Source organism: Rhineura floridana, chromosome 6, assembly GCF_030035675.1.
Source record: "Rhineura floridana isolate rRhiFlo1 chromosome 6, rRhiFlo1.hap2, whole genome shotgun sequence".
Lineage (NCBI taxonomy): Eukaryota > Metazoa > Chordata > Lepidosauria > Squamata > Rhineuridae > Rhineura > Rhineura floridana.
Window position 1 is genome coordinate 5,116,762 of NC_084485.1, and position 22,110 is coordinate 5,138,871.

Consider the following 22,110-nt stretch of genomic DNA (forward strand, 5'->3'; position numbering starts at 1 on the left):
CTCCGGATAAACGACGCGTCCCAGGAAGTGGAGCGCGGGGGAAAACAAGCAAAAAAAAAAAAAAAAGCTAGTCGATAAGAATTTAGTGGGGAAGTGGATTACTTTGCAGGTGTGCAATAAACACGACTAGTGAGACAGAATTATTTGTTTGTTTGCTTATTAAATTTGTGTCCCGCCTTTCCTCCCAGAAGGAGCCCAGGGCGGCAAGCAAAAACACTACATCACTTTAAAATATCTTAAAAACAAAAGATTTCAAAACACATTAAAGCAAAACGTCTTTAAAAACATCTTAAAAACGAACTTTAAAAACACTTTAAAAAGCAATTCCGGCACAGATACAGACTGGGATAAGGCCTCTTATCACCAAGAACTGCTGTTACTTTAAGAAACATTTTTCTACCACTTAAAATAGTTATTGTGACATAAGCCACGGTAGAGCTGCTGGCGCAGGGTGACACAGGTCTTTAAGAACATAAGAACATAAGAAGAGCCTGCTGGATCCGGCCAGTGGCCCATCTAGTCCAGCATCCTGTTCTCACAGTGGCCAACCTGGTGCCTTTTGCTGACTTTCTTGCAGCGGACTCTCGAATGTTTTACAGAGGTCACTGCTCTCTTGTACACATACACTTCCTCCACGTTCAGAAGCAGCATGCTTCTAAATAGCAGTGGCTGGTAACTGCAGGAGGGGAGAGTGCTGTTGCACTCAGGGCCTGCTTGTTGGCTTCCCATTGAGTCATCTGACTGGTCCCTGAGAACAGGACACTAGACTTAATATTAGTATTAGCTGTCCCTCACCCAGAGGTCCCAGGGTGGGTTGCAACAATTTTAAAGCACATAATTAAAACAGTTAGAAACAACCTAGATAGGCCCCCTTTGACTAGGGTTGCCGTATTCCTGTTCCACAAATCTGGGCAGGCTAATTTGCATATTATTTAATATTTGCATATTAAATAATTGGATTGTCCAGTTGTTTTCTTTTTGTGCCTAGGAATTACCACCAAAAACTGGGGAAAGATGTGAGAAAACTTTTTTTAAAAAAATTGCATTTTCAGCCTTAAATGCCTAGACTCTAGTTTCCAACACTATGGAATATTTATTGATTGATTAAGAGGATTTATATCCTGCCCTTCTGCTGTTAAAAACAGAGCTCAGCACAGCTTACAAATATAATAAAAACAATAAAAATACACAATCAATAAAAAAACACAATAAAAACACAAAATAGCAACAAACACAGTCAGGGCAGCAATACGGTTAACCATATACGATATATTTCAAAGATGTGGTGGGTGGAGAAAAACAAGAAGCCAAAATGTTAGGAAAAGGAGTCTTTCACGCCACATGCTCAGTTCTAAATACTGTTGCAGCAAGTTTTACAAGTTCCTCCAGTATTCCACTGGTGCAGGCACTCAGACATTCAAAGTATCTGTCTTAGGTTTTATAAAAGCAGAGCTTTGCTTAACTCAAAATTTCTTCGCCCTTTGATAAACCACATCTACACAGGTTCCACCTCCATACTCAAAATGAAACTGGGCCTGGAAGTGTGCAACAACCTCACACATACCTTGCTAATTGGATTACCAATGCCAGGATGTCTGTCTTATCGACTACTCTCCTGCTCTCCCCCCCACCCCACCGGCCATCATGAAAGACCCAGTCCTGGGTTCAGAAAGAAAATAAATATCTGGTCCTCTTCAAACTACTGATAAGCCTCTTGTTTTAATTAAAATAATAATTATAAATTCTTGCTCTTATCACTAATTTATTTATTTATTTATTTATTTCTTACACTTGTATACCGCCCCATAGCCGAAGCTCTCTGGGCGGTTTACAGTAACTAAAAACAAATACAATTTAAAATACATCTTTTAAAAAAACAATTTAAAACACAATTTAAAAATTTAAAACAATATAAAACACATGCTAAAATGCCTGGGAGAAGAGGAAAGTCTTGACCTGGCGCTCAGAAGATAACAGTGTTGGCACCAGGCGCACCTCATCAGAAAGATCATTCCATAATTTGGGGGCCACCACTGAGAAGAAGATGGGAGTTAATTATCTTGCATATGCCCATAGTAAATTTTCAGATAGTGGTGTAGTGGTTAGAGTGTTGGACCGAGACCTGGGAGACCAGGGTTCGAATCCCCACATAGCCATGAAGCTCATTGGGTGACCTTGGGCCAGTTGCTGCCTCTCAGCCTCAGAGGGAGGCAACGGTAAACCCCCTCTGAATACGGCTTACCATGAAAACCCTCTTCATAGGGTCACCAGAAGTCAGAAACGACTTGAAGGCAGTCTATCTATCTATCAGACCCTCAGCAATTTTCAAGTGGTCTATGTAGAAGAAAAGTTTGAGAACCCCTGGTATAAGACATCTGCTTCCGTCCCTATGCTGCTCTCACCCCTCATTTAGGTGCCTGGGATGCATGTGTGTGGACATACCTCCTTACAGTTATGGAAAGTGATTCTTAATAATAAGCCTCCAGACACAAAGTTACATAGGTATTTATCAGTTGTTTAGTAGAAAATTCAGAAGTGCAGAGTCCCTTCATGATAGTTGCAGCCACATACACCCTCCTGGATTAAGAATGAGATCTTTGTTAATGCATTCTCTCACAACAACAAACATCTCTAGGAGCCAATCAGCATGAAAGTGGAGAGCGTTAGCAACTGAGAAGAGTCTTCTCAGTGGCTGACTTACCTCCTTTCACTCTGATTGGCTCCAATCAGCAGGAAAGGCAAGGAAGCATATTAGAAGACTCTTCTCAGTGACTAACACACTCCCTTTTCATGCTGATTGTAGGATGCTTGGAGACATAGAGACCCTGCTCCCAAAAAAGCACAGGGACTAAGACCCCCAGGTGACTACACTCCTGGTGCTTATGGACATGACTGTAAAATATTTTGTGACATGCAAGTTCAAGATGACATTATTTATTAAGTGTGCTTAGGATTATATTGATGGCATTCCCAAATACGTACTTTCACACAGACTTTGGTTTTCCATAACACAATGTTCATCCAAGCCTCCACGCTTGGGGGGGCACTACTTGCACACCCCTTCCATAAGCACATCAAAGTTGGATACACACCTGAACCAAGACCCAGACAAAAGGGAACTCAAAACAAAAAGGTAATTACAGTGGCTGAGTAGATCTTGTACAGTGGTTATACTGACTGGGCAGCCACTGTCCTTCACATTTTACAAAATGCTTTTTCCTATACAAAGATTAAATTTCTGTGTATGAAAAAGTAATATATGAAGTGGTCTCAATAGTGAGAAAAGTAAACAAGTGAATGGTGATCCAAATGTTTTTCATTCTCACGTTATGAAGCTATCTGCCAGATGATGTATCACCTTCGCTACGCATGCAGCGTAGACTGAAAAAACAGCACCCAAGCCACCATTCAATACGTGCACGTGTTCTTTCCAACATGAATCTACAGGTCTCAAAACGTAATGTGAGACAAAGTGCTCAAACACCTTATAACATGTCTCAAACATGGTCTCTTGCTCTACCAGCATGCCTTCACACCATCACTTTGCCAAAACATAAGGATAGTTAAATTGCTTTTAGGGAGGTTCACAATTATGATTTCCTATTTATTTAATCTAAAAATATTTAAAATACATAAAAACAGCCAGGGGAAGATATTGGAGAAATATAAAATAAATACAAATAAAAAAAGGGGGGAGGTGAAGAGACCTTAAATGTGCTACTCACCATCTCTCAGCCTGTCCTCCTCTCAGGATGAAAACAACAGAGAACCATGACCACCCCCAGGAAGAAGGGCACTCTTAAAATGTAGAGGAAAAAAGCATCTACAACCATAGCGTGAGATCAAATACTTATTGGGACACAGTATGAAGAAATATTTATATAAACATGACTCTCAAATATGTTTATGAATTACACAATCTGTAAATATATTTATAGTGCAATCCGATGTTTGTTTACTCAGAAGCAAGTCCCAATGTATTCAATGGGGCTTACTCAAACTGGGAAGTGTGCAGAGAACTACAGCCTCAAGTGATAAGGAACTTGTTCTTTCAACTTGTTCTTTTAAGTTGAGACCTTATCACAGTCTGAGTCTGTGCTGGAATTGCTTTTTAATATGTTTTAAGCCTTTTCTTTTTTTAAAAAAGATGTTTTTTTAAAGCTTTTAAAAATTAATTTCAAAGATGTTTTAATATTTATTTATTTATTTATTTTATTACACTTGTATACCGCCTCATAGCCGAAGCTCTCTGGGCGGTTTACAGTAACTAAAAACATTAAAACAAATACAATTTAAAACAGATCTTATAAAAACAATTTAAAACACAATTAAAAAATTTAAACAGTATAAAACACATGCTAAGATGCCTGGGAGAAGAGGAAAGTCTTGACCTGGCGCCGAAAAGATAACAGTGTTGGCGTCAGGCGCGCCTCGTCAGGGAGATCATTCCATAATTTGGGGGCCACCACTGAGAAGGCCCTCTCCCTTGTTGCCATCCTCCGAGCTTCCCTTGGAGTAGGCACCCGGAGGAGGGCCTTTGATCTTGAACGTAGTGTACAGGTGGGTTTGTATCTGGAGAGGCATTCCATCGGGTATTGTGGTCCCAAGCCATGTAAGGCTTTACAGGTCAAACCAGCACCTTGAATCGAGCTCGGAAACATAAAGGCAGCTAGTACAAGCGGGCCAGAATTGGTTTTATACGTTCAGACCATCTGGTCCCTGTTACTAATCTGGCCACTCCATTTTGCACAAGCTGCAGTTTCCGAACCGTCTTCAAAGGCAGCCCCACGTAGAGTGCATTGCAGTAATCTAATTTGGAGTTACCAGAGCATGGACAACTGAAGCCAGGTTATCCCTATCCAGATAGGAACGTAGCTGGGCCACCAACCAAAGTTGGTAGAAGGTACTCCGTGCCACCGAGGCTACTTGAGCCTCAAGTGACAGAGATGATTCTAGAAGAACCCCCAAGCTATGAACCTGCTCTTTCAGGGGGAGTGCAACCCCATCCAGGACAGGTGGGACATCCACCATCCGGTCAGAAGAACCACCCACTAGCAGCATCTCAGTCTTGTCTGGATTGAGCCTCAGTTTATTAGCCCTCATCCAGTCCATTGTCGCAGCCAGGCACCGGTTCAGCACATTGACAGCCTCACCTGAAGAGGATGAAAAGGAGAAATAGAGCTGCGTGTCATCAGCGTACTGATGGCAACACACTCCAAAGCTCCGGATGACCGCACCCAACGGTTTCATGTAGATGTTGAACAGCATGGGGTTCAGAACTGACCCTTGTGGAACCCCATACTGGAGAGTCCAGGATGCCGAGCAATGTTCCCCAAGCACCACCTTCTGGAGGCAACCTGCCAAGTAGGATCAGAACCACTGCAATGCAGTACCTCCCACTCCCAAATCAGCCAGTCTCCCCAGAAGGATGCCATGGTTGATGGTATCGAAAGCCGCTGAGAGATCAAGGAGAATCAACAGAGGCACACTCCCCCTGTCTCTCTCCTGACAAAGGTCATCATACAGGGCGACCAAGGCTGTTTCTGTGCCAAAACCAGGCCTGAAACCCAACTGAAATAGATCCAGATAATCGGTCTCATCCAAGAGTGTCTGGAGCTGGCCCGCAACCACTCGTTCAAGGACCTTGCCCTACCGGACCTTGCCCTACCGGACCTTGCCCTACCGGCCTATAGTTATTAAGATTTTCTGGGTCCAGGGAGGGCCTCTTCAGGAGTGGTCTCACTACTGCCTCTTTCAGGCAGCCAGGGACCACCCCCTCTCGCAGAGAGGCATTAATCACTTCCCTGGCCCAGCCGGCTGTTCCATCCCTGCTAGCTTTTATTAGCCAAGAAGGGCAAGGATCCAGCACAGAAGTGGTTGCACGGACCTGTCCAAGCACCTTGTTAACGTCCTCAAGCTGTACCAACTGAAACTCATCCAAGAAATCAGGACAAGGCTGTGCTCTGGATACCTCGCTTGATTCACCTGCTATCACACTGGAGTCTAAGTCCTGGCCCATGCTAAAGATTTTATCCGGGAAGTGCCTAGCAAATTCATTACAGCGGGCCTCAGATGGTTCTACCTTGTCCCTGGGGCCAGAGTGTAATAGCCCCTGGATAATTCTGAAGAGTTCCGCTGGGCGGCAGATTGATGATTCGATAGTGGCAGCAAAATATTGTTTTTTTGCTGCCCTTACTGCCCCTAAATACAGCTTACCATAGGCACTTACCAGTGTGTAATTGCATCCACCAGGAGTTCGTCTCCATCTGCACTCAAGCCGTCTCCTATATTGTTTCATCGCTTTCAGCTCTGGGGTATACCATGGAGCCATACGAGCTCTACACAGGAGAGGGCGCTCAGGAGCAATCATGTCAACCGCCCGGGTCATTTCTGTATTCCACAGTTCAACCAGGGTTTCGACAGGAGCGCCAGCCCTATCAGCCAGAAAACTCCCCAGAGCCCTTTGGAAACCATCCGGATCCATTAGTCTCTGGGGGCGGACCAACTTAATAGGTCCCCCACCCTTGCAGAGGGGAAAAGCTGCTGTGAGTCTAAACTTCAGCAAGCAGTGATCTGTCCATGACAGAGGGACTGATGTAAGGCCCCCCACAGTCAGATCACCAACTCCATGTCCAGATGCAAAAACCAGATCTAGAGTATGCCCTGCTACATGTGTTGGGCCAATGGCGTATTGGGGCAGTCCCATGGTTGTCATGGAGACCATGAAATCCTGAGCCGCCCCAGATAAGGCGGCCTCGGCATGGATGTTGACATCCCTCAGAACCAACAGTCTGGGGGATCTCAACAGTACACCCGAGACCACCTCCATCAGCTCAGCTAGGGAGTCTGTTGGGCAGTGGGGTGGGCGGTACACCAACAGAATCCCCAGTCTGTCCCATTGACCCAGCGTAAGGTGCAAACACTCCAGACCAGTAATCACATGGACAGGGTGCTTGCAGAGGGAGATGGAGCTTCTATAGATCACAGCAACCCCTCCTCCCAGACCCTCAGGTCTACCCTGACGCTGGACCAGGTACCCTGGTGGACATAGCTGGGAGAGACTGATTCTCCCCTGCTCACCCACCTAGGTCTCGGTTATACATGCCAGATCGGCTGCCTCATCCACAAATCATGAATGAGGGAGATCTTATTATGCACCGATCTGGCGTTTAGGAGCAGCATCCAGAGGCCTGAGAGCTGGCTGATAGGGCAACCAACAAACCTGCGGGTGTGGGAAGGACAGGAACAAGGCACAGCCGTTAACTGCCTGGGCCGCGTTCCCCTTACCTGGCAAGTCCTCCTCACAATGTCATATCTCCCTCTACCCGTCACTACACTAATTGGGGCCCCCTCAAGTCTCCCCACTTGGCTCTGAATCCTCTCTCCCAGGCACATGATTCAAGACCCACAAAAAGGCAAACAAAGCAGGAGCCACCTCAGTCAGCTGGCTTATGTATCCCCTCCAAGGAAGGGACAGGTGGAACAATATCGGCCACAGCTGGCTGAGTACCTTGGGCCTGGGCCTGCAAAGTCTGTTTTTTTATGATGTTTGAAAGTGCTTTTATGATGTTTGAAAGTGCTTTTAGTGCTTTTGTTTGCCGCCCTGGGCTCCTACTCCCAAAATTCAGAATCATGCCTCTTTAGGCTGTTTTCCAACTGTTTATTCTTGCTTTATGCTTATTGGATTTTAAAGGGATTTATTTCTTATTGTGAGTTGCCTTGGTTTACCAACCCTACGTCACAGGGTTGTTGGAAAGACTCCATACACACACACACACACACACACACACACACTGCAGACGTATAAATACATACAGCCCATATAATAGTTTATTGTCAAACCAGTTGGTCATTGCAGAAAAATCAGTATTAGTTTTAAAAAAATCAGTATTAGTTTCCTGTAATACCTGCCTACTTGCTTTAAAATAGGACTGGAGGGGGGCAGAAATAGTTAGAACACAAACACAATTCTTTTTTTAAAAGGTAAAGGTAAAGGTGTCCCCGCACTTATAGTGCGAGTCATTTCCAACTCTTAGGGTGACGTCTTGCAACGTTTACTAGGCAGACCGTATATATGGGGTGGGTTTGCCAGTTCCTTCCCCCGCCTTTCTTTACCCCCCAGTGTATGCCGGGTACTAATTTTACCGACCACGGATGGATGGAAGGCTGAGTGGACTTCGACCCCTTGTACCGGAGATTCGACTTCCTCCTTCCGTTGGAATCGAACTCCGGCCGTGAGCAGAGCTTCAGCTGTGTTACCTCCGCTTACCACTTTGCGCCACGGAGGGTCTTAATTCTTTTTTACATTCACTCAAAAGTCCCATTAATTTACAGCACATTCATAACCATGTCTACTCAAAAGTAAGTCCTATTGAATTCAATGGGATTTACTCTGGGCATATGGGATTAGCATGCTTTTACCCCCACAAAAGCAAGTATTGGGAAGGTTTTGAAAACACTGCCCAGGATCTGACTCCTGCACACAAGAGGAAAAAAAACGGAAATGTATATACTTACCCAATTTATGAGATTTTCAGATAAACGGGGCGGGGGGGGAAACCACCATTTTCTGAAAATTGCAATGAGGTGTTCTGGACACTGCCCAGGTCAACCAAACTGGCTTCACACTGATTGACTGCAATCCTGAACGGGCAGGGTTGACTGAGCTACGAAGTGCTATAAAGCACAGATTTGTTTTAAAAAAAGATTTAACAGTCACTTCCGGGAAGGGTGACTTCGCTTGTGCCTGCTTTTCGAGACGAGCTCTCGTCTCAGAAGAAGTTTTTTCAGCGTAAATCAGTCAGAACATTCTTTTTGACTGATGAAGATTTTCTCTCGGGAAGGGAGAAACATAGAGATTAACCATAAAAGCCTGTTTTTGTTTGGGAGGACTGGATCTCATTAATTTATGAGAGAAGGTTCAGCCAGCAATGCCGGAGGACATCCATCATGCTCTAGCTGAATAAACGACACATTTATCTTTTCTTTAAAGAAGAACGGACTTAAACAAGCAAGCACCCTTCTTTCTATATTTTTTTTTTCATTTGGTTTAAATCGTTGCTGCAAAAAGAGATTTGACAATGAATCAGCTATAAAGATCTTCTGGGTGAGTTAAAAATTTTCTCCTTTATTCACGAAACTAAGGAGGAAAGAAATTGAAAAAGCCTATCTTAGTTTTTATTGCAAAAAGCTGGCCTGGAAGTGCATTTTAAATATATAAACGGAAGAGGGATTTCTATTTCGAGGAGGGGAAAAAATAAATAAATTTGATTTATAACCTTTGGAGCATTATATGTTTGGGATTATTTTCTTTTTGGTCTATTTCATTTTGACGAATCTACTTGTTCACGACGCCACTAACTCTTTTGAAGCTGGGATCTAAATTTGTTTTGTATTCCTGAACATAAGAGATAAGGCAGGCTGTACTGTCTACATTGTGACTTCATCGAGCCTGGAATATTAACCCAATTGTGACTGAAATAATTTTTGTTTTTGTGGTTCTAAGACTGGCAATCAGGAAAGGGGCTGAGACCATGGAAGAAATCATGTTTCAGAAAATAATGGATGAGATTGAGATAACGAAACAAACCCTGAGACAGGGTAGACAGAAGATAAAAAATGAATTTAGCAAAATGACGCAGGAGTTGAAAGAAATAGTGGATTCTGTGAGAGAGGAGGCTCTGGAGACTGGAACAAATGTAGAATTGGAAAAAGATCTGGAGTCTATGGATACAAGAAACAAAGCTTACTGCTTGGAACTTAACGTTGTCTCTGAAGAAATTAATGAAGATAATAGAGATAAAGTTATCAATGTCTTGGATAATTTTTTGGACTGGAATGATGTGATGGAGTTTGACATAGAAAAAATCTATGGAATTGGCTACAGATATGGGACAATGGAAAAATTCTTAAGAGATGAGCCAGTGCATTTTGTAAAAAAGAAGAGCAGAGATGTGACTTTACAACAATATCTCAGCAACATATTCAGAATTGATGGCAAGAAAAGATTTGTGATGAGGGAGATTCCCATCAGACTCTTATTATATGACTATGGCTATGACAGCAAGATTAATATGGGATACTGATAATGGAAGAATGGATACTGAAAATACTGGACTGAACAAGACTATTGAAGATGGAAGATGGAATCAATATTGATATTGGAAGAATGGCTATTGAAATCATTGGATCAAACTGGTTTGACGAGATGGAGTAATCTATATGTTTATTTGGACTATGGCTATGATAACAAGATTATTATGGGATACTGATAATGGAAGAATGGCTATTGAAATTATTGGACTTAATAGGATTATCGATAATGGAAGAATGGTTACTAAAATTATTGGACTTAACAGGATTATTGAAGATGGAAGATGGAATTAATATTGATAATGGAAAAATGGCTATTGAAATTATTGGACCTAGTGGATTTGAATGAGATGGATTGGTCGACATGTTTATCCGGAGAAAAATTGAAAGATATATCTTTCAAGGAATTGAAATCTCTCTTTGACTTTTTGTGGGAAGAATAAAGTAATGTTTATGAGATTTGATGATTAGTTAAGATAGCTACTGGAGGAAAGTGATTTTATAACATAATTTAGGAGACAGGATTGTTATATATTGTAGACTTATAGCTGATCTGTGATAAATCGGAAGTCAACATTTTATTTTATAGTTTAATAATTTTTGTTTTGTTTTGTTTTGTTTTTTGTCTTAAAAATTTGAATAAAAATTAATGAAAAAAAAAGATTTAACAGTCGGGGGGTGGCTGACGTTTTTATGTATATCTCGAGAACTGGACCACCTAGAAACTTAATTTTTTTTTAATTAGAGCTGAGAATCCGGGCCACCTAAGGGGCTAAATGGGCACCAGGTGGCATGCAAAGAATCTGGGTAAAACCCGGCTAACCGGGCAATATGGCAACCCTACCTTTGGCCTGATCCAGCAGGCTGTTCTTACATTCTATAGGTTGTTGGCCCATCTGTTTACAATTTTTACCCCTCTGTACCACTTAGGGTTGCCAGGTTCATGGCCTGAGACTGATCCTGTATCTTTAGGAGCAGAGAAAGTCAGCCAAGTGCAGGTGTGCTTGCAACTCTGTAATGGGAAAAACCACAAGGTGGAATTCTCCTTTTCCCCCTGCACAACTTTTAAAGATACAGATATGTAAGCAACAAAGAGTCTTGTGGAGCAGTTATCCAGCATGTTTTCAAGCCAGTTGTGCAAGCATGTTTCCTTGAAGGTAAACCCTGCATTGTTTACTGTGGTGTACTCCTTAGTAAATGGTCTAGGATTACAGGCTATGTGTGGCATCAGATTTCACACAAGACCCTTCTTGGTACATGACTTGGTAAAGCCATTGTTTTGGCTGTAACAGATAGCTGACCTATGCCTTTGGAATTTGTCATTATGTTTTTTATGTATGGACACAAAATGTACATCCTCACTTTTGACTTTCAGGCTTCTTTTAAAGACTTCAACGCCAACAGCTCTATGCAGTAGTTCCAAATTTTCTTGAGTAGCCAGTAATTTTAATGATTGTTTTGTATTCCTTTTAAAGGCTTTTTCAAAGTTCCTGTACATCACCCTGATATTTTGTGAGAGGATGGTATATAAATACTTTTATAAATACATACATACATTGTCCACTTGAGGATACCAGTATATGCATCTAACTAAATCCATTATATATGTTGCCACAATCCCATCTAATGAAGTGCCACAAGATTCTTGGTGCTGATCCTTGATGTGGACCTTACAACAAAATTTAACATAAGAACATAAGAAAAGCCTGCTGGATCAGGCTAGTGGCTCACCTAGCCCAGCATCCAGTTCTCACAGCAGCCAACATGCTAACACTCCCAGGACTGGAGTATGGGTTTCAGAAATGGTTGTATATTGAAGGGAAGTTACTTATCTTTACAAAGTTGTTTAACCTTAAGTATTTGTGGGTAGTGAAAGAGGAGTGATTATAGGCAGGGATGCTTCGCAATATAAGATCAGAGTGATGATGGGATCAAGATGTGAAGGAAGCCACTGCAGGGATTTAAGGAAGGGCACTGTGTAATCAGAGCAAAATAAAAAGAGATGTGTAGGATATTGGGAGTAGCATGTTGGACAGACATGGCACAAAGCAAGATAACCTAAGACCAGAGAGGAAAAGGTTGCCATAGTCAAGGTTAGAGATGACCAGGGCATGAGTCACAGTTTGGGCTGAAGGGGCAGAAAGGAAGAGCTATATTTTTGTAATGTTGCAAAGGGAAAAGTAGCATGACTTGATGCCAGATTGGATACTGGGAACAAAGTAGAGAAGTCAAGATGAACATTTTCCTCTTTTCACAAACCAGGTCATTTGTCATCTCAGAAAACACTCCACTACTAGCCTGAATTACCATTTTGCCTTGATTAGAATTAACAAGCCAAGCTATTGTTTTTGCTAGAAAGACCCTGTTAGTACAATCGTACACAAAGTTACATCAGAGGAATCTCCATTGATCTCCGTGGGACTTACTTCCAAACAATAATCTACAGAATCAGGCTGTAGCCTCTATATGTACTAGCAGCTGGACCAAATATTGTAGAGATAACCTAGCTACTCTCTTGCTACTCCAGGGCTGGCGTACCTAATGGGCCAAATCCTAGGACATCTCAGGTCAACAAAGAGGCTTGGCAGCCAGCAAATCCATGGCTACCACTAACCTACCCTGAAACAGGGCTTATCTCAAGCACCCCACTTCTAATGTTTTGATATTGCAATGACTAGCTGTTTTCTTGAATGTAGTGACGCATAAACTCCCCAGTTTATTATCTTTGGGGAAACTATATAACTCTCTGCTCTTTCAATAAACGGTGTCATGCCCCCCAGACCCTCAAGGTACTGGGTTCATGCATCAGGCTCAGACCCCCACCCTTAGGGAAATGAGACTGGAACCAAAAAGCTATTACTTCACCCTTGCCAAGGCTGTGTACGCTCACAACAACCCTGCAAGGTAGAAGGTAGGCTGCCACCACCCCTGTATACTGGTCCACTCAGAGCCAGGGGATCTCTGAGCCCAGAAGATATATAAAACCAAGGTCCTAAAAGGCAAGAGTCACAGTTACACTCCTTGCCAGGCACCTCTGGTTTAACACTTAAAATCCAAGCCTTCAACTTCTTAACCCTCTTTGGTAGTGAGTGACTGAGATGGGTCAAAGTACTGAATTCAGAACCACCCCTTCTCTCAAATGAACACACCAGGTTAAATAGAAGTAGCTTTTATTAAGAAATATAAGTGCACATATCATATAGCAGCAAGTAATCCTTTAAGACCATTCACCCAACAGGGGTTTAGGTTCTTACAAGAGAATTCATACACACAACAAGAAAATAACAAACTAACTCACCTAACTACTTACTCACGAGGTAGTTGGTTTCGTGGCACCTCTCCTAAGAGAGATGGATGTTCAACATAAAGCAATGGAACCAGACATAGGTTGCCTTCCCATAAGCAACCCCTGGAACCATAAGGCAGAAAGGTTTGGAACTCTGGTGCCAGTCAGCATAGGCAGAGAACAGAGAACAAAGGCTATGGGTCTCTAGCCCTATACTTAAGGGAAAAGGATCCTAACGGTCCAAGATTAATTGACCAATCAGGAATTGGCTGATGTAACTTTCTTCTCGATGTTTCTCCATTTTCGCGCCTTCAGGCCCCCTCCCAACTGTGTTTTTCCAACTGTACAGGCCAAGGATGACCTTGGGTACCAGGCACTTGCTAATCAGCAAAGATAAACAGGTGCAGCTTGTTAAGGCTTCTCTAACCATCTTCAGCTGGGAAGTGAAACTTAAATTTACAAATTGGCAAAGGCTTGTCTTTTCTAACTGTAACCATCTCCCAGAGTCCCTTACTGGAGCCAAAGTATTGTTATTAGATTTTTAATAACTCATGACCATTACAGGTTCATGACAAACGGGGTTCCCACTTCTGTATAGCATCTTGCTTGAAGGTACTGGGTCCCCTTTGCAAAGGTAAATATTGCGTGTGTGTATTATTATTATAGCCTCTGGCAGTGGATAATTGCGCTCAACTCCGCACCTTCCCGGGTGTTTGCGAGCTGAGAAAGACAGTGACGGCTCGCGTGTTGGGTTTGGACCCAACACTGGTGAAAACACATACCGTTATATAGAGGGAGATGTGCTTGGTGAACTCTCTATTCCAGCTGAATTTAAAGCTGTGTTCCACAGCCAGTGTGGTTAGGGTTGCCAGGCTCAGGGCCTGAGACTGATCCTGTATCTTTAGGAGAAGAGAAAGTCAGCCAAGTGCAGGTGTTCTTGCAACCCTGTAATGGGAAAAGCCACAAGGTGGAATTCTCCCTTCCCCCTGCACAACTTTTAAAGATACAGAAGACCTCTTCGTTGCCAGGCCCAGCCTTCAAGAGGTCTTCTGTATCTTTCAAAGTTGTGCAGGGGGAAGGGGGAATTCCACCTTGTGGTTTTTCCCATTACAGTGTTGCAAGAACACCTGCACTTGGCTGACTTTCTCTTCTCCTAAAGATACAGGATCATACTCAAGCCCTGAACCTGGCAACCCTAAGTGTGGTGTAGTGGTTAAGGTGTACCACCTGGGGGACCAGGGTTTGAATCCCCACACAGCCATGAAGCTCACTGGTGACCTTGGGCCAGTCACTGCCTCTCAGCCTCAGGGAAACCCTATTCATAGGGTCACCATAAGTCGGAATCGACTTGAAGGCAGTACATTTACATTTTTCCACACTGTTAAATGGGCAAAATAATTTCTGTCAACTTCCTCTAAATTCCAGTGGCAGCTGCAGGCTCTAAGACCCTCAAGGTTCTTTGTAAGACTCTTTACCTCTTAGAATACTCTGGTTCTAAAGAGCTTGAAAATAACTAATTCTGCGGGAAACTTGTGGCTTAACATACAGCAAAAGCCCAGCAAACGTGCCTGTGGGGATACAGGAGGAGAAAACAAGGGTATTAAAAACAACTTGTCAGCGATAGTAGAGGGCAGACAGAGCAGAGACATTACCTTGGTAAAGGCTACCAGCACGAACTGGCAGAAAGAAATATGCCCTTGTGAGTGTGAAGGAAGATGCTTCCCAGGATGCTGAGTTTAAAGACACTGAGCTCTGTCTTATGGAACTGGGGAACATCTTGAATTTATTTATTTTTATTTTTATTATTTCAATTTATATACCGCCCTTAGCAGAATAGCTCTCAGGGCGGTGAACAAACAAGATAAAATACAATATATCACAATAAAAATCATAAAAACATATACAAACAAACAACAAAAAACACTACAAAAACACAATACAACAAAAATTAAAAATACGGATTAAAAGGTTAAAATGGTTAAGAAAATTAAAATGCCTGGGAGCATAAAAAGGTCTTTACCTGGCGCCGAAAAGATAAAAGTGTAGGCGCCAGGCATACCTCTTCGGGGAGGCTGTTCCACAACTCAGGGGCCACCACAGAAAAGGCCCTAGATCTAGTAACCACCCTCCGGGCTTCCCGATGGGTTGGTACCCGGAGGAGGGCCTTAGATTCTGAACGAAGTGAACGGGTAGGTTCGTATCGAGAGAGGCGTTCCACAAGGTATTGAGGTCCCACGCCGTGTAAGGCTTTATAGGTCAAAACCAGCACCTTGAATCTCGCCCGGAAGCAAATAGGAAGCCAGTGCAGACGCGCCAAGACAGGTGTTATATGCGAAGACCGACTGGTCCTCGTCACTAATCTGGCAGCTGCGTTCTGCACCAGCTGAAGCTTCCGAACTGTCTTCAGGGGCAGCCCTACGTAGAGCGCATTACAGTAATCCAATCTTGAAGTTACCAGAGCGTGAACAACGGAGGCGAGGTCGTCCCTGTCCAGATAGGGGCGTAGTTGGGCTACCAGACGAAGATGGTAAAACGCATTCCGTGCCACCGAGGCCACTTGGGCCTCGAGAGACAGGGAAGAGTCGAGAAGAACCCCCAAACTACGTACCTGTTCCTTCAGGGGGAGTGTAACCCCATCCAGAACAGACTACAGATCTTACTGTTACAGACAGAAAAGACATGCTTGGGATTCATCTCTTGCTAAAAATTTATACTGAGAAGGTTTTAATCAGATATTCTTAAAAGAGGGAAGAACTACCGGCATTCTATCAATTCCATTGGGCCCTGCAGAGCTCCTAACTTAGTGAGTGATATCCTTCTGTTTGTTTACTCACTTCACAAACCCAGGACTTATTTGTTTGTGTTGTTTTTAAATTGTTTCTAAAGGTGTTTTTAATGTTATTTTCTTTCCTATTTAGATTTCCTTATTGTTGCTTTTCTATGGATTTCAGTGTTTTGACATGTTTTTATTGTTATGTACATTGACGTTTTGATCTCAACATCTGGCCCCTTTAAGGTTCTAAGGTGTTCATCATCGCCTTGCTCAGCCTCACCTGAAACTTGTTAACAAAGGTGAAGGAGTTGGGCTTCTGGCAGAGCTCTCTATTGCTCTGGCAGGTGCCTTTGGAAAAGCTTTATGTGGACTCAGCAAAAAGAAAGAGATTGGAGAGGAACAGAAAATGGTGCATAGCAGGAGTAATTATAAGGAGCTGGGGCTCTCTTCTAAATTCTTCCAGGACTCTGCTAAAGTACAAGTAACTGCTCAAGCTAAAATAAGAAGCTTTTTCTGTAGTCTGGAGGTTCTGATAGCGAAACCCTGCAAATCAGTTAAAGAGCCCCAAAGTATGTGAACAAACATCTAACCAGCTGTTGGAAACAATATTCAGGACTATAGCAGAAGCAATTAGGGTTGCCAGGTTCAGGGCCTGAGACTGATCCTGTATCTGTAGGAGAAGAGAAAGTCAGCCAAGTGCAGGTGTTCTTGCAACACTGTAATGGGAAAAACCACAAGGTGGAATTCTCCCTTCCCCCTGCACAACTTTTAAAGATACAGAAGACCTCTTGGAGGCTGGGCCTGGCAACCAAGAGGTCTTCTGTATCTTTCAAAGTTCTAAAGGGGTAAAGGAGAATTCCACCTTGTGGTTTTTCCCATTACAGTCTTGCAAGAAAACCTGCACTTGGCTGAATTTTCTCTTCTCCTAAAGATACAGGATCAGTCTCAGGCCCTGAGCATGTACACACATATACCCAGTCACTTCACCATGTGTACAGATGCCAAAGTGGCACAACCCAGCTGTATTTAAGTATGTGTATACATGTGCACATGTACTAAACACAGACACGGGGGAGGGGAGTCCCACGGCGGGCTGGTGCCCGAGGGCCCAAGGTGAGCTGGTGCCAGCCCTGCACCCCCGTTATAGGTGCTGCAGGGCTTAAATAAACCTGCCTGCCCCATCTATCTGTCGTGTCAGTGCAAATGCCCCATGTGCTGTGCGTGTAGGTCTGCCATCACACAAGATGGTGGCAGGGGCATCCCTAAGAGGGTGATGCCTGTGCCTCACTGCCTCCATTTATTTATTTATTGTTCTTATATACCGCCCCGTAGCCGAAGCTCTCTGGGCGGTTTACAGTAACTAAAAACATTAAAACAAATACAAATTTAAAAACAATTTAAAACACAATTTAAAAATTTAAAACAATTCAAAAACACATGCTAAAATGCCTGGGAGAAGAGGAAAGACTTGACCTGGTGCTGAAAATATAACAGTGTTGGTGCCAGGCGCACCTTGTCAGGGAGATCATTCCATAATTTGGGGGCCACCACTGAGAAGGCCCTCTCCCTTGTTGCCACCTCCGAGCTTCCCCTGGAGTAGGCACCCGGAGGAGGGCCTTTGATCTTGAACGTAGTATACGGGTGGGTTCATATTGGGAGAGGCGTTCCATCAGGTATTGTGGGTGATGGAAAGGTATATGCGCGCGTATGTACTAACACGACAGATAGGTGGGGATGGCCGGCTTATTTAATCTCTGCGCTGCCTGTATCGGGCAGGGTAAGCTGGTGCCCAAGGGCCCAGTCTTGCCTGGAGCAAGCCCTGCTCCGAAGGGTTGGGGGTGAAAACCAGCCTCAGACTAGACAAGGATTGACTAAAAATCAGTTGAGAAAAAGAATCAAACTTTCCACAACAGTAATTTTAATTTTAAGAGATTGTTTAATTGGTTTGAAAATCAAGAAGAAGAAAAAGTGCAACCGAAAAAAGTTAATCAGTCTCAGAAAATCCAAGGGAAGGTGGTCTGTTCCAGGGGTCTCCCTCTTTATTACCTGTGGCAGAGGACCCCAAGCCTCAGACAGCAACCCCAGATGAAATACATAACTGTTAAAAAAGGTCCCGGGGAAGATATGCTTCTTGCAGAATTGTTTAGATCAAATCCTGCCTGGTGGTGCCCAGTCTTTGCTGCAATGTTTACTTTTATAAACTTGTCATGGGAAAACTCCTCAGGGCTGGGAAATAAATATCCTTGTGCCAATTCATAAAAGAGATTCTAAGGTATATCCAAATAATTTTAGACCGATGAGCCCACTCAGTGTTGCTTCTAAATTGTACTCTAAATATCTTCTAGGCAAACTGGACTGCTAAGAACTCAGTTACAGCCAAAGGACAGGCAGGGTTCATAAAGTCCATAATAGATTAATGTTTTGTTCACTATCATTTGATTCAAAAATACTCACAAGATGGTAGAGAATAGCTATTTGTTGCCTTTGTGGATTTCACTTCTGCCTTTGATCTCACAGAGAGAAGCCATTTGTGGCAAAAGTTATCCCCCACTAATACTAATCGAGGGTTGTTTTGTTTGACACAAATGCTACACTCCAGTATTTCTCTCAGGGTAAGACTCGGGGCAAATGGACTACTACCAGAAAAGATAAAAACACCAGAGGAGTACGCCAGGAATGTCTCCTGGCTCGCTTCCTTTTCAATGTTTATATCAACAGCATTGTACTGGAATTGAATGGTCTGGAATATTTCCCTGTTTCAGCCTTAGATGCCAGTTCTCTTGAATGCTGATGATATACTGCTATGATTTCAACCACATTAATTGGGATGTGAAGCTTATTAAGAAGATTGAGCAAGTTCTGTATGAAAGAGCATCTAATAACAAGTCATGCCAAAACAAAAGTGGTAGTTTTGGGGAGGAAGAACAAAAAATCCATGTATGGAAGTTGAACAATAAACCCATAGAACAGCAATGTAACTTTAGATACTTGTAAGTTCAGGTCTGTGGTTTCCTTTATGGAATCAATCCATCACTTGTTTGGCCTTCCTCTTTTTCTACTTCCTTCTGTTTTTCCAAGCATTATTATCTTTTCTAATGAATCATGTCTTCTCATTATGTGTCCAAAGTATGATAACCTCAGTTTCATCATTTTAGCTTCTAGTGATAGTTCTGATTTGTTCTAACACCCAATTATCTGTCTTTTTTGCAGTCCATGGTATCCGCAAAGGTCTCCTCTGACACCACATTTCAAATGAGTTGATTTTTCTCTTAAGGCTTGGATTTAACGCCCGCCTTTCATGGAAGCCACATCTAGATGCAGTCAAGTTGAAATCCCCCCATTCCATTCAATCCTCAATGCGTTTTTCTAAATTCCAAGAGCAAGAGGGGAGCCTGGTTGCACCAACAGTTGAGGTGTTTCCCAAGAAAAGGGTTCCACAACTGCTATAGGGTGCATAGATATGGGGGTGCACTAATGTTTTTGCTCTGGAGGTAGTGCAGAATTCTTTCCTGAGACCCCTGTTAGCTGTCCCTCAAAGTACACCTGCACCTCTTTTAAGGGCAGAAGCAGGATTATTTTCCATACAGTCCTGCACTCATGCTGTTCTTGCCTTGTGTTGGCTGAAGATGGCTTATATGAATGATTTGCGCCTCCCCCCCCCCAAAGAAAAAGTTATAGAGCAACTGCAAACTCCAACCCAAAGCTCTTGGGTAAATTCTGTTAGCTCTACTCTGTGCGCTTATGGGATTAACATGAAAGTTTTACCTACCTTCCTTTTCTTCGTTTAGAGCAGCCTTTCCCAACATTTGGGTTCCCGGATGTTGTTGGACTACAACTCCCATCAGCCTCAGGCAGCATGGTTAATTGTCAGGAATGATGGGAATTGTAGTCCAGCAACATTTGGGGACCCAAAGGTTGGGAAAGGCTGCAATTTGGATTTAACAGCTGTTCAAAGAAAGAATCAGTCTTTATGCTCAACAAAATGACCTGTATTCAACCACACAAATGTCATACTTTATCTGGTACTCATGATATAAAACAACATTTGGTTTGGAGCAATACTTGAGAATCCTTACAGCATCCCCTCTAAGAAAATCATTCACAGCTCTATTGCTTTAGTATATGCCCTCAGCCTATCTGGATGTGAGCAGCAGTGTAGTCGCAAATTCAGAAGTACAGGGTCCTGTCATCATAATCACAGCCGCACCTCTTTCCCCTTTTTTGCTGCTGGGTTAAGAATGAGATCCTTGGAGACATCCCTAAGAGTCCATGAGTGTGAAAGGGGAAAGTGTTAGCTAGTCTTCTCAGTGGCTGACTCACTTCATGTCACTCCAATTAGCAGGAAAAGAACAAGGAAGCATGTTAGAAGACTTTTCTCACTGGCTACTACACTCCCTTTCATGCTGATTGGCTCATGGAATGCTGGAGACATAGGGACCCTGCTCCCCAAAAAGTAAGGGATCTAAAAAAACCCGAGACCCTGGATGACTACATCCCTGGATGGGGGGGGGGGTTACAAACATCCCAGCTCACCAAAGATTTTGTATCTGTGAGTCTGGTGAAGTTGAGGACATTGCATATTATTTATTAAGCTATTGCTTGTATGAGTCCCCAAAGTATAAATTTCTCACCTATGCTTCTTGTCAAACAGACATCCCTGAAGCAGGCAGGAACAATGCTAGCAGGCAATGATGTATTTATTACAGTATTCTTTATCCAGGTGGCAAAATCTGCTCTAGCTGCTAGGAAATTAGGTCAGACATGGGGAAAAAATCTATTGGGATGTGCTTTTGCTCTCTCATGGCTGTAGTACTTATGCGTCAACTCATGGGGAGGGTCAGTGTGCCTTTTGTCCCAAAGGGGAAGCTTCATTGTGCCTTTCCGTATGTTAATGAAATACATTTGATGAAACATATTAAATTGCCTTTAATTTTTATATGTATTTTGTATACAGAGAGAGAGAGAGAGAGAGAGAGTTTTCAAAGCAACAAACAGAACTTCACCCAAGCTTGCTCTGGATCCCTATAAGGATTCCGTTAATCGCCTAAAATATATGCACGTAACTGTGATTAACAAAACAGGTTTTTATTGTTCTGCCAAAACATTTTGGCTTCAGCCTTCATCAGCTGCTAACTTTTTGTTACCAAGGTGGCAGTTATAGAGCTTTGAGGATGGAATGCTCATTTACGGTGATGTTTGTACTGTCCTCCAGGTTCAGGCCATGTGGTGCCAATGTGTCCAGAGAGTATATCCAAAAGTTTTCCCTCTCATTCCGTGCTGCTGGATCTGTTGGCATCTCTATAGCTGTTATAGAAAAATCCAACAGACTGTGGCCCTCAGCGTATATATACTCTCTCTTTCTCTGTGGTAGCCTGTGACTCTGAGCAATAAAGACTGATAGGTCTCTCTACAGGTTTACAACTGGCAGAGCTCCTCTCCACCACCAGAGGGGCACTTCTGCCTCCAGATGATCAGCAGGGTAGGATCTAAAACCATTGGGTTTATAATTGGGATATATGGATGCAATCCTATCCTCGCTTACTTGGGAGTAAGTCCCACTTAATTCCCATTTAACTTTTTTTTTAAAAAAAAGTCTTCAACGCTTTTAAAAAAATGTTTTTAAAGTTGTTTTATTTTAATGTATTTTAATATCTGTTGATTTTTTTAAAGTGTTTTTAGTGCTTTTGTTCACTGCCCTGGACTCCTGCTGGAAGGGCGGAATATAAATAAAATAATAAAATAAATAAATAGCTAAATAATTCAAAGAGTGGGACCGCTGAGTAAACTTGAATAAGAACAGGCTGCATATTAACATCTCCGTCTGCAGAAGCTTTTGTGCTCTCCCAGCATACACTGCCAAAGAGCACCAGCATCGATACTTCTGTCGCTTTGGCCGGTGAGAAAACGTTCTGCCTGTTGTTTCCTTGCTTCCCAGCATATTTGGCTAACACGTATATAG

General features: G+C 42.9%; 1 protein-coding gene across 2 annotated transcripts in view; it reads right to left on the reverse strand.

Annotated features, from left to right (window-relative positions):
* The window catches only part of TPX2 (TPX2 microtubule nucleation factor), a 62,943-nt gene extending 43,001 nt beyond the window's left edge, over nt 1–19,942 (reverse strand). For both annotated transcript variants that reach the window (XM_061630827.1, XM_061630826.1), the window contains exon 1: nt 19,921–19,942. The gene's annotated coding sequence lies outside the window, so the exon portion shown is untranslated. The remainder of the gene's footprint in view (nt 1–19,920) is intronic.
* Nucleotides 19,943–22,110: the final 2,168 nt, after the last annotated feature.